The sequence below is a fragment of the Convolutriloba macropyga genome, chromosome 8 (genome assembly GCF_964194025.1).
Source record: "Convolutriloba macropyga chromosome 8, txConMacr16.3, whole genome shotgun sequence".
NCBI classification, from domain to species: Eukaryota; Metazoa; Xenacoelomorpha; order Acoela; family Convolutidae; genus Convolutriloba; species Convolutriloba macropyga.
In genome coordinates, this window is record NC_134475.1 from 68,112,104 (window position 1) to 68,125,692 (window position 13,589).

At 34.0% G+C, this 13,589-nt stretch overlaps 1 long non-coding RNA gene across 2 annotated transcripts; it reads left to right on the top strand.

The window, feature by feature from the left end:
* Positions 1-9,523: 9,523 nt before the first annotated feature.
* Positions 9,524-12,557, top strand: LOC142344298 (uncharacterized). Of its 2 annotated transcripts, none has more exons than XR_012759263.1 (2): positions 9,524-9,659; positions 11,325-12,557. It is a non-coding gene; the product is annotated as an uncharacterized LOC142344298 (long non-coding RNA). The 2 variants fall into 2 exon arrangements; XR_012759264.1 differs by having other exon boundaries at positions 9,524-9,655.
* The last annotated feature ends 1,032 nt before the right edge of the window (positions 12,558-13,589 follow it).

Here is a 13,589-nt window from a genome sequence, read left to right on the forward strand (position 1 = left end):
TATTCACATTCAGCTTGCCACATTCAGCATAAAAGAGACAAAAAGTGTTGTTAGTTTCGATACCTCAATGTAATCAGAACTTTTAAAAAAAATTTCCACTTTTTAAATTCTCCACGTTTTTAATTTCCTTTCTTTCCTACAAGAATTTCTTTTTGCAATAGCATTTTATAATTTTTGGATGAAAGGCATTTTATCAGTATTAATACTATAAGATTTGAAGTTATTTCTAAGGATACAGAGATGTTAAGAAGGACATAGTAAATGTAAACGAAAACCTCTATGGTAGTAACTGATGCAACAACAGAGTTAGAAGGATTAAAAATTGCATAACAAGTTTTGGCAGAGAAAGATTGTTTGTTTCCCATTATAGCCATCCATGAGCAATTATTCCCCCATTGTGATGTAATTAATATGATGCGGAGGGTCTATAGGTTATCTGAACAATAGAAATAGAAACCGACAGATAAGTTAAAATACAAAAGAACTGGTGAGAGAAGTTATGAGATTTGTGCCATTAGTTTCCAAAATGCCGAAAATGAATATTTTAAAATGCAGAAACTCTGAAGTGCCAGATTTGAAAAACCTGACTTTCCTATACATTTAGCCAGAAGTTTCGTATTCCAAGAATCTTTGTCTTTTTGAAACGTGTACGTTTTGTGTTTAAAAAAAAAACACTGAATTTCCAAATGAATATAAATAGGTCAAGGAGCCTAAACATAACACAAATGGCAGCGTAAAGATATAACATAAGTAATGAATAACAGGTAAAAGATTTTCTTCTCCAGGTAGAAGAAACAAATTATACAAACTCAAAAATGAAGCGTTATTTAAATTTAAAAGCTTTCTAAGAAACATTGCCGACAATGTTTCCCATTGGGTCCTTCTGAAATTGTTGGAAAAAGTAGTTCTTGAAGACTTTTTAACCCGCCTGTTTGATTCATTCCCTTTTAAGTATTTTTCAAGACAATTATTAATTGATAAGCCTTTTCGGATAATACTTTTGTCCAACCATGATGTTTTTGACATCTCTTCAAGAAAAATAGTTTTCGTCCTTGAATGTCTGTAGAACTTATAGGTTGGCAAGCTAAGTCCTGTTATTCTTCGGAAGGCAGGCTTCTTAAATGTCAAGAGTTGATTGACATACATTGCTGTTCTGTATTCAAGTAGTTGTTTAATTGGCAGTATATAGTTATCTAGTTTGATACTAAGTGATGAACTGTTAAATCGTTGAACATAACAAGCTTTAACTGCCCAATTGAGTTGCTTTTCTAAGGTTGTCAGAAGACTTTTTGAAATTGACGAAAGCAAAACAGCTGAGTACTGGAGATGACTAATAACAAGAGAATTCAGTAGGATTTTGCGCAAATGGTATGGTACTACGTTTCTCAGGACGTAAAGTGTTTTTATTCCTTGCGCCATCTTGCTGAGTATTTGTTTAACTTGTTGTTGGTACATCAATTTTTTGTCCAAAATTACTCCGAGATATTTCACATTCTCAACTTCTTTTATTATATGGTTGTCAACTTTAATAGACTCTGCTGCGGAAGAAGTGCCAAAGACAATGAACTCAGTTTTTTCTGAATTCAGTTTTAAAGAATGGTATGAAAAATAGTCAACAAGCGAAGAAATTGATTTCTCTAAATGCAGCTTGCAATCAGTAATTTTTTTGCCGAAAGTATAAACAACTGCATCATCAGCGTATTGGATTAAACTGCAGTTGATGAAATTTGGTAGATCATTTACATATAGGTTGAATAGGAGTGGTCCTAAAACTGTGCCTTGTGGAACTCCTTGCCTAACCTCCAGCCAGTCAGATTCAGCTTCTGGTATCACTACTCTTTGATGTCGGTTAGTGAGGTAACTTTTAATGAAAAGGATAGCCGAAGAAGAGAAACCAAGGTGTTTAAGTTTTTCTAGTAAAACTGAGTGGTCGATTGAATCAAAAGCTTTTGACAAATCTAAAAACGCCGCAGTGACCACTTTTTTTTCATCAAGTTTCTGTCTTACAGTTTCTGTCAGATATACAAGAGCATCAATTGTTGAAAATTTTTTCCTGAATCCAAACTGTGTTTTGGATAGGAGGTTGTATTTTGATAGGTGTTCCTCTATTTGATCTTTGATTAAAATCTCAAGAACTTTTGACAAAGCAGGCGTTATAGAAATAGGCCTATAATTCAGCGGGTTTTCAGTGTCTCCTTTTTTGTGGATAGGTGTAATATTTGCCAATTTCAGTAGAGAAGGAAATTTGTTTTGTTTAAGAAATCCGTTGAAGAGAAAACATAACGGCTCTGCTAAAATATGAGCACCATCTTTTAATGCCCAAGCCGGAATAGTTGAAGGACCCAATGGTTTGTTTTTATTGAGGTTGTTGAGAGCTTTACGACACTCAAATGTGGTAAAGAAACGAAACGAGAACAAATTAGGGTTGATCTGCTGAAAGTTTTGTTTAATGGTTGGTTTATTTAAAAGAAATTCACCAAGTTTACTAAATTTATAGTTAAGCAAATTCGCTATTTTTTTGCTGTCGGTTATTACATCCTCAAAGCAGTTTTTCAAAGAGAGAATTTTAGTTCCTGTTCTAGATTTATTTCTGACTTCGTTGATCAGATTCCATTGTTTCCTGGAGCTGTTAGCAGACTCAATCAATTGTGTTTGGAAGCGTTCATAATCTTTCAGATACTCTTTACTCGTCAGATCTTTTAGTTTTAGGAAATTATCAAAATTTTCTGATAGTAGAAATTCGTACCTCTTTTTATTGAGGCATTTTGTTGCGTTTGAGACAAACTTATCTGCAAGTGAAAAATTAGGTTTGTTGTTCCGTATAAAAATTTTTCTGATTGGTGCATGTAATCTGATTACATTTGCAATCAGACTTTCAAAACGTGAGAACATTTCTTCGATATCATTAGATTCATAGATGAGGCTCCAGTTAATGTAATTTAAAGAATTTCTGAATTTGTGGGGATCATAATTACGCTTATCAAATATCAGTTTCCTGAGTGGTTTTTGTTTTTGATTCAGCGTGAAATCAGTGAATAGAATTTGTGCAAGATGATCGCTTTTGATAGGAGAGTCGAATACATAATAGTATTTCCCTCTCAGCCCATTATCAGTTATGATATAATCTAATAAACTGCAGCTACCGTTCTGGTGCCTGGTTGCAGTTCTTGAATTCATCAAGTGCAAGTCGTAAGGTAGAATAATTGTATCCAGTTTCTGTTTTTCTTTGTTGTTCAAGTAATTAATGTTGTAATCTCCTATTAGGCATATTGATTTATTTTCAGTGGAAGCCTTATCGATGCATAAAGCCAATTCATCCAAAAACTGTGAACAAAATTGTTTATTTGGATTGTAAGAAATATTAATCAAGATACTTTTGTGAGAGGATAATTTGCATTCAACCCATAAACTTTCAAAAATTTTGGACATGTTGTTAAGGTCTTTCCTGATTTTCGAATTGCAAAATTTGGGTACTAATAATAACAATCCTCCTCCTTTTTTATCCTGTCGATCACATCTGTGGATATCAAACTGATAGGGATTAGGGTTATAAAAACTATTACTATCAATACTGGTCAACCAGGTTTCTGTTAAACCGTAAATACAATTTGGACCGATGTCATTGAGTAAACTCTTCAACTGTAGCTGTTTTTTCTGGATACTTTGACAGTTAGCATGCACAATTTTCAGCTGCATGGGCCATTTTTTACATTTTGTGTGTATACTATTTAAGGTTTCAAAAGGCCCTGGGTTTCTTTCAACATCCCCGTGAATTAACATAAGTATGTGAACATATAGAAGGAAAAAGAGCCCAGATGAGAAAAAACATACAAAGCCGAAAACTTTCAGCAGGTCAACTTTTATCAAACACAAATCAAGTTTTTTTAATTTAGAATTGTAAGTGAGGCTCAGTGGCGTGGGAAATTTTAAAACCACTGTTTGCCTCGTCAAAAAATAATAACAAAAATTTATCAGAATTACAGCTTTCAACATTATACTCAGTTATTGATGTCAAACCGCTCGTGCCTAATGAATCAAACAAACTATCAAAATGTTTCCATTTATTTCATCTAAAAGTCAAGGTTTGACAACAGTTAATATGGATGATAGCGATTAAATGATAGGTTGTTGTTTGGAGGCTGTGAAAAGTAGCGTTGCTGATAATTAGAGAATTTATTTTGCATTTTATAAGAAGCGTTAGATGTTACTTTACTAAAGTCAATAACCCCATTTGAGGTTTTTAATTGGTATCCCAGCAGTATGTTTTTCAGGAATGGTATTCCCAACTTATAATTTAAATGCACATTGTCATGGTACAATTGGTTGAAATGTGTGATGCGTGGATTGTATGTTGAAACACTTCGAATAATATCATTTAGCTTAAGCACTACAATTGCATTATCAACATTCCCATAAGTATTATTTAGCAAATCATTAAAGACTGCAATTTTTTCATTTTTATCACTGTTTATAGGTATCTCCCTAAAAGGAGGAATTTCACACAGCACCATTGAATCGGGAGTAAATTTTTCCATGCATTTATCAACCAGTTTTTGATAGTCCGCAAACAAATCTTTACCATTTTTGGAAGATTTTGAAACGCTATTAGTCCCATCCTGCAAAATTAGGGTTTTTAGTTTTTTTGATTCATACTTGTCAACAACTTTTAATTTTTCAAGCGTCGTGGAACCCCGGTATGCATGAATTGCAACGTCCAGTGGAATACTTGCATCATCATACAGCTTTGCTATTATGCAACTACCCAAAACACAATTCTCCTGCAAAGTCGTGAAATCATTTTTTTTGAAATCTCTGACCTGTTCCTGGAACAAACCAAAACCATTGGGGGATGATGCTGACTGTTTCTCAGAGTTGTTGCCTTGTTCTCCTCCAAGGCAGGGATGAGCATCAATTTTCGTTTTGAGTCCCGTTAACACTTGTTCAATAAATAAATCTTTTCGATGTAATTTTTTAGACAAATCAACATAAAGTTTGTAGGAAGTATCTTTATTTAGCTGTTTCCATTCATCAAGAGTTAGCAGGTTGGGAACTTGACAGCTGCTATCTATATTCATTGCTTTAATCTTCACAAGAAATGTTTTATGTAAAGGAAACTGAGAGAATTTGTTCAATTCAATGTGCACGAAACGATTTTGTGTATTCAAAAACAGAGCATTTAAAGGTCAACTGTTTGAATCAACTGTAAAGTGAGCGTCTGAACTGTAAAGTGAGCGTCTTTCCTATACATTTAGCCAGAAGTTTCGTATTCCAAGAATCTTTGTCTTTTTGAAACGTGTACGTTTTGTGTTTAAAAAAAAACACTGAATTTCCAAATGAGTATAAATAGGTCAAGGAGCCTAAACATAACACAAATGGCAGCGTAAAGATATAACATAAGTAATAAATAACAGGTAAAAGATTTTCTTCTCCAGGTAGAAGAAACAAATTATACAAACTCAAAAATGAAGCGTTATTTAAATTTAAAAGCTTTCTAAGAAACATTGCCGACAATGTTTCCCATTGGGTCCTTCTGAAATTGTTGGAAAAAGTAGTTCTTGAAGACTTTTTTAACCCGCCTGTTTGATTCATTCCCTTTTAAGTATTTTTCAAGACAATTATTAATTGATAAGCCTTTTCGGATAATACTTTTGTCCAACCATGATGTTTTTGACCTCTCTTCAAGAAAAATAGTTTTCGTCCTTGAATGTCTGTAGAACTTATAGGTTGGCAAGCTAAGTCCTGTTATTCTTCGGAAGGCAGGCTTCTTAAATGTCAAGAGTTGATTGACATACATTGCTGTTCTGTATTCAAGTAGTTGTTTAATTGGCAGTATATAGTTATCTAGTTTGATACTAAGTGATGAACTGTTAAATCGTTGAACATAACAAGCTTTAACTGCCCAATTGAGTTGCTTTTCTAAGGTTGTCAGAAGGCTTTTTGAAATTGACGAAAGCAAAACAGCTGAGTACTGGAGATGACTAATAACAAGAGAATTCAGTAGGATTTTGCGCAAATGGTATGGTACTACGTTTCTCAGGACGTAAAGTGTTTTTATTCCTTGCGCCATCTTGCTGAGTATTTGTTTAACTTGTTGTTGGTACATCAATTTTTTGTCCAAAATTACTCCGAGAAATTTCACATTCTCAACTTCTTTTATTATATGGTTGTCAACTTTAATAGACTCTGCTGCGGAAGAAGTGCCAAAGACAATGAACTCAGTTTTTTCTGAATTCAGTTTTAAAGAATGGTATGAAAAATAGTCAACAAGCGAAGAAATTGATTTCTCTAAATGCAGCTTGCAATCAGTAATTTTTTTGCCGAAAGTATAAACAACTGCATCATCAGCGTATTGGATTAAACTGCAGTTGATGAAATTTGGTAGATCATTTACATATAGGTTGAATAGGAGTGGTCCTAAAACTGTGCTTTGTGGAACTCCTTGCCTAACCTCCAGCCAGTCAGATTCAGCTTCTGGTATCACTACTCTTTGATGTCGGTTAGTGAGGTAACTTTTAATGAACAGGATAGCCGAAGAAGAGAAACCAAGGTGTTTAAGTTTTTCTAGTAAAACTGAGTGGTCGATTGAATCAAAAGCTTTTGACAAATCTAAAAACGCCGCAGTGACCACTTTTTTTACATCAAGTTTCTGTCTTACAGTTTCTGTCAGATATACAAGAGCATCAATTGTTGAAAATTTTTTCCTGAATCAAACTGTGTTTTGGATAGGAGGTTGTATTTTGATAGGTGTTCCTCTATTTGATCTTTGATTAAAATCTCAAGAACTTTTGACAAAGCAGGCGTTATAGAAATAGGCCTATAATTCAGCGGGTTTTCAGTGTCTCCTTTTTTGTGGATAGGTGTAATATTTGCCAATTTCAGTAGAGAAGGAAATTTGTTTTGTTTAAGAAATCCGTTGAAGAGAAAACATAACGGCTCTGCTAAAATATGAGCACCATCTTTTAATGCCCAAGCCGGAATAGTTGAAGGACCCAATGGTTTGTTTTTATTGAGGTTGTTGAGAGCTTTACGACACTCAAATGTGGTAAAGAAACGAAACGAGAACAAATTAGGGTTGATCTGCTGAAAGTTTTGTTTAATGGTTGGTTTATTTAATATTTAATGTTTGTTTAATGTTGGGTTGAGCAGAGCTCTCTTTCTTTCCTTGTGAGGTATCAATTTCACTACGACAATCATTGTACATTTCAATTGTCATAAGAGTTGTTTGTTACAATCTAAAACGATTATGAGCAGTTTAGTTAGCTAAAGAAAAAAACATTAATTTTTCTCATAGAAGAAGTTGAGCAGAACTCACACAATTACCCATTTTAGCTCAATAAAAACGTTCCCATCTTCAAAAAAAGAAACTCGTCATCAATGATTGTTAACAATTGCTATAGTAAAAAAGTTCAGTGAAGTAACCCCTCATCTTGGTTACTGTAGGGCTCAATTTTAGTCAGACAAATTGCACGTTTGCACAAATCGTTGTCATATAGGATTTTCCAATATTTTGGGCAAAAATCGCTGGCGTCCGTATATGATTGCGCTATCGGAAGAGCTGATCTTCTTTTTATAACAGGACTTGAATTAGACAGCAAAAGTTTTTGTTCGGCTTTATTGTTTCAAGCGCTGAGTTTAAGTCTAACTTAAACCTGTTTATATTGTTACTTCAATTAATCTTTTCAGTTTTTTTTTTACTTTTTTAGCCTATTTTATTCCTCAAATTGAAAGGATTCCTACGCGTTGTTAGTTCATCCACATTGGATGTTCAGCAATTCGGAAAATCAAGCCTACAGTTTCAAGGGTTACGAAGTTTTTGAGGCAGACAGATTAGTTTGAAATTAAAAACTTAAAGAACTAAATTCCACTTTTTTGCACTCAAATTAGTTTTCCCTTTGAGGACAGTATGTTTAGGTTGAAAAATAAGATTCATTTGGAAACTATCAACATTTAACTGAAACCGCTATAATTATTTGTCTGCTTTGCCATCTGAGACAGCGGCGTTTGATTTTTTATTTTTTCAGAAGAAAAGTTTTCCATCCATCATCTGGAAAAAAGTGCTTCTAACTTCTAACATAAAAACATAATGTCTCTTAACACTTTAACTAAAAGTATCTTAAAGCCCCTTGGGCCTAGTGCCCAGCACTCGGGCTCAAGCACTCAAGCAGCCAGGGCACTAAGACCATCGGTCGACTAAGATTTGGTTCTAACATATAGTTTATTTCAACTTAATGGAGCGTTGAAAGTTTTACAATCCAAGAATTGCATTGTATTGGTGCTCTGTCTTTTTTTTATTTTTTCAAGATGATTTCACAGTTTTTCATGACTTTGAGCTTGAAAAATGGGATAAACAGGTACAAACCAGTGGGCATCAAGTTTCAATAGCGGCCCAGAGTCGCGTTTGGTTTTCCTTAAATTGCTTAGAGTGGTGAAGCTACTGAGAAGGCGGTAATTCAAGGTTAAAAGGTCATTTTAGGAGCTTTTGAGCCTAGATGTTGCAATTTTTCGCTTTTTTGTCATTTTTCGATTATTCTTGCTGGACCAGTCTACAATTGAAGTTGATAAAGGTCTTGCAAGACATAATGACATATGTTCATCTTAAGAAATATATGTTTTTGTACTCCCAAATTAAACAGGCAAATTTTTTTCAAATTTTTTGAAACTTTTTTTTTCATTTTTTTAAGGGTTTTCCAGCCTCAAGGGCCCATTAGTCTCCTCTATGGCTTGATAATAGGTTGCTGCATAGTTACTAGAGGTAATGGATTGGTGATCAGTACTCTAATGAAAAGAAGTTTTAGCTACATTTTGATAATTTTTTTTCAAACTTTCCGAAAATTTTTATCTGGTTCCTAATTTACCGATCTTCAATAGCCAGTGAAATTATTTTAGGCTTGAAATAGGAATACTGGATGGTCTCTGGAGGCAATGAAACGCTTCTGAAGATATTAGGATCACTTAATTTTGCAAGATTTTTTAAAATTTGCAATTTTTAAATTTTTTGAATTTTTTTCTATCAATTTCCGAGTTTAACGATCTTTACTGGGCTACGATGCTTTTTGTTATCTTGCAGATGGGTTTAGTGACAGAACTTCAGAGACAAAAAAAATGATTTTGAACATTTTTTAGAAAATGTAGATACTTTCTTTAATATTTGCCTTTTTCAGCTTTTGAAGCTTTTGTCTTTTTTCTCGAGTTTATCTACTTTTAGTGCATAATAAATCTTTTTCAAGACTTGTGCGCAAGTTAAAGAGTTTTCTGATTTGTATGATGTTTGGTTTTCAGGTTAAAAGCTTCAAGAGTTTTCGTAATGATAAATTTTTTTGTTTAGTGTTTGATTTTTCTAGTTTCTCAGCTATTCTTTTGTCTTTTCGGTTGGGACTGTTCAATTGATCTTTTGGTGAGCTTATAAGTTCTCAGTTTTCAATCAATTCTTTGGATTGAACTTCAGGACTTGTCCTGCTGTGTTTTTACTTTCTTTTATAAGACGTCAAAAGTGAAGTCATTACGTCCAGATGTCAAAGTGAGACGGAAGAGAGTGACTCACGAAGTGGTGTTTGTTTGCTGTTTCGAAAGCAATCAAATCCCGCTCTTAAAGAAAGTCACTGAAAACTGTGTGCATGTAACTTAGTGAAAAACAAAAGTAACTTGAACGGTAAAAGTAGGTTAGCACCCCTTTTTCACCACTTAAAATTTTACTTTTTGAGGCAAAATTACTCCAAAATGAAATCAAAGTTCAAAAAGAATTTTTATAACATTGATCCCCTACACTAGTGCTCTCGCATACCTATGGGATCAAGATGAAACACAATATTTGGTCACCAGATATTGCAATGTACAGTTGATGAGCTCCATCCATGTTTCAAGGTAAAGAGAGTTCGGGTCTTTCCCATTATAGGCCCCCATCCTAGTGGTCAGATAACTTATACACCCCAATCATGGTAATTATACCACAAAGGGGGCTATCATTTTAGGGGAGCTATAATGGGAAAGACCCGAATGTTCAAAAAGATCACAATATTTTCATATTTTTTCTTTCTCTTATAATTAACAGAAGTGCAATCTTAGCTGTAGTTGAACAAACTTGAAAATATATAAGTTCGTATGACAAGTTAACGTTGAGTTTTGTTTCCTAATTTGCATAGTTTGCGAATAGAATAGGTGGCTAATGGTGTCAAAAATGTTTTTGAGCTTTGATTTTAATTTTCAGTTATATTGCCTCAATTTTGATTTATTTCTTCGTGAGACTAGGGGGTGCAAAAATAATTCTGCTGTTCAGTATGCTAGTCAATTGCAAGTGATGGTTTGAAGATAATTTGAAGTAACAACGCCTAGTTTTACGAAGTAAAAGTTCCGATTATTTCTCCAATTTGTAACAAAAATTCAAAAAAGCTATATCTTGGATCCAATGAAAAAAATGACAAAAAGGAAAAATTATCTTGTTTGGGACAAAAATTATTTCACTGTGAAACACGGATAAATTTGTTCAACTCTACATCAGGGTATTTGGTAAGTTACAGCGATGTACTGACTCCGATTCAATATCAGTAGCGGAGCACTAGTAAAAAGATCAATGGTATAAATGGTCAATAAGTTAGTTTTTTTTCTCATTATGGATCTCACAAAAATATTTTACACCCAGAATGCACAAACTGCAAGTTTTCATGGTGAACTGCTTGATTTAAAAACCTAATTTAGTCAGCATTACTTAGACCGTTTCTTTTCTTTGTTTTATCAATCGACTCATGACCGTCAGCAGTTAAATAGCATAGCTCTATTTTTATAACTTACTATTTTACTTACGGAGGTAAAACAAGATAAAAGTTGACAGTTTTACATAGGCAGCAGCATTTTGGTCCGAACTGAAATCTGCTGAACTTGTACATAAAATAGTTGATTTCACAGTGCAAAATTTTGTTGAAAAAGATGGATGCATGGGCAAGTTCAATTGATTTCACGTGGGACTCAGATGCAAACAATGATTATTGAAAATTGACAAACTGCTATATGGGTTTCGTCTGTAAGTAGTCTTGTCAGTTTAACTGAAAAAAGAAGTATTAAACTTCTAATATTTATGTCTTGATTGATATGAAAACCAGAAGAAACCGCCAAGTCATGTGGACTAAAATTTAAATCGGGCAATTCACCAGAAAAATTGCATACTGAGCGTCTTTTTGATGACGCTTGTAGCCCCTAAAAATGTTTATTAACCATGATTAGGGGTGGGTTGGTGTCTTTAGGTTAAATGACCACTGGACGGGGGCTGGAGCTATAGTGCACGGACTCTTAAATTTTTACTTCTTAAAACTAAGGGTGCTATCTTACGTTAGCCGTTGATTACACGTTGACAATTTGGTGAAATTATAAATTATAAAGGTATACTAGACGCGCAGGTTCAATAAGAGTAAATTAAATTTATATTTTGTCGTTCAAAATGAGTCCTCCGGATTTGGCAACTGATATTTGAAAAAGTACCAAGTACAAAGTATGCAGTTTTTGTTATTCGGATCAACTTTTTGCTGCTGTGTTACATTTCTACTTTGTTATATTATCTCATATGATAACAGCAACCCTATTTACCCGGAAGAAAAGTCTGTTCTCATGAGTTTCTTCAATAAGCACAGAAACAATGCCAACATATCTAGTCTGACATGGGACCCTGTTTCTGTTTCACTGGCAGACGATGATAGTAAACAGCACTGTAATGGTAAGCATACATCCTCTCAATTGCTCTTCGTATCTGTGCCGTCTAAGAATAAGTCTGCAAACATGGCAGAACAACTAAAGAATATGCTGGACGAAGTTTATCTGAACTTCACATCTCAGTACGAGTATTCAGGAGACGAAGTTAACTTTCAAGAACTTCTTAATTGCTACAGAGGCAAACAGGAAGATCATATTGAGCTTTCGGTCTTAGCAATGTTCGTTGGACATTGGATCAGACCATTAATACAAATGTTCGGCTGTGTTTCTTCGAACTGTTCCAAACTAACAGAGTACAAGTTATACCAATGTATTTTTAGTCCATTTCCATGGGCCCCAGAGCATGAACAACTTTTTCCGAAAGAAAATTTCCTAAAAATGTGCAAGAGTGAACCAGGACAATGGAGAAGTTGCGAGGGAGATTTACAAAAAGAGTGCTTAAGGGAATCTGGTGAACAAATTGATCAGAATGATAAATCGAATGGAGGAGAGTATGAAGGTTCGACTTCTGGTTTGCGAGACGAACAAATTGACTGCAATTTAAAGAAGCTTATTTTAGCGTTACTAGTGTCAGTTCAGCAACTGCTTGAGTAAAAAGAAGAAGAGTTTGGTCAAAGAAATTTTTTTAACGGAGGCCTAATACATCGAGTAAACGTATACTTCTACTCGTTAGAAATAGTGTTTCATCAAAATCGCTGATGTTGACTAATTTTCATCAACACAAAATGGATATAATTTTTTTTAATAAATTGCACAGTATCCTAAATAGCGCTGTGAGTTGATTTAAATTTGAAGCTAGCTGTTGTATGCTATTCATATGTGAGTGTTCAGAGGGAAATAAAACTTTTCAGGCCCCTTTTTATCGTTTGTTTTCAAATGATTTTTACAATTTCAGGTCCCTATTCATTTTTTGGTCACGTCAGCATCCAATATTGTTCCTTCCCATAAGCAATTGATGTAAACCTTATAACATTACAATGGTGCAGCAATTAAATTTCAGGATAAAAATACGCGTCATAGAAGTCAACTATATTCGCGTTATTCATCTCTTTTTCTCTTTTAACATATCTTTGCTTTAAAAGATTATTGCTTGAAACTTTGCTCATTTCTGAAACATTTTAATCAAATGTTCCTCTCGAAGTTAGACCTGGCGGACACAAAACTAATGAAAATGGCGATGATTAAATTTTTTAAGCAAATTTTCTTGGACGTCTTCAACAAATTCAAAAGAATGTTTTTAAGGATGAAACCTTCTGCATTAAAAAATTAAAGTGCTCGAGCGTAAAGTATTGATTGGTAAAATATTGTTTTGAGTTCGCCTCAGAATCAGAATAGCTGATACAAATTATAGTTCATTTTTTTTTCTGTCCCCGAGATATCGGAACAGTACAGAAAAAAAAGTCGAATACCTAATTTGTTTCTCGTACAGACCACTTAACAAAATACTCTTCCCTCATAGCGTTTTTTATTTCAATCATAACAAAGACCGCAATTCATAGGGAGTACGGATGGTTTGGTATTGGTTTACCCAATGTATACCTGTTGCCTTCATTTCTCAAAATTACTCTTACGGGAAAATCAAGTTTTCAATACTTCGGGGAAAATCAAATTTATCTGTTAGAAAATAGAATTGGAGAAAATTGTAGAAATTTCCATCCACCAAGAGGTCGCGGATTTAGTGTTTCATTAAATCTATTAATGGGATTATCGAGAATTATCGGGAACATCAACGGGATAAACGGCGGGGTTTCAGCAACTTTAGTAGATGAAGAGACGGATTTTAAAAATTTTCCCCGTGAGGTTAAATGGATTTAGGCCATGTTGTATCTTTTTTTTGTAGGTTATGTACTCTCCAGTCACAGAGCAAGTATTGTTACATGATAAGTTCTTAT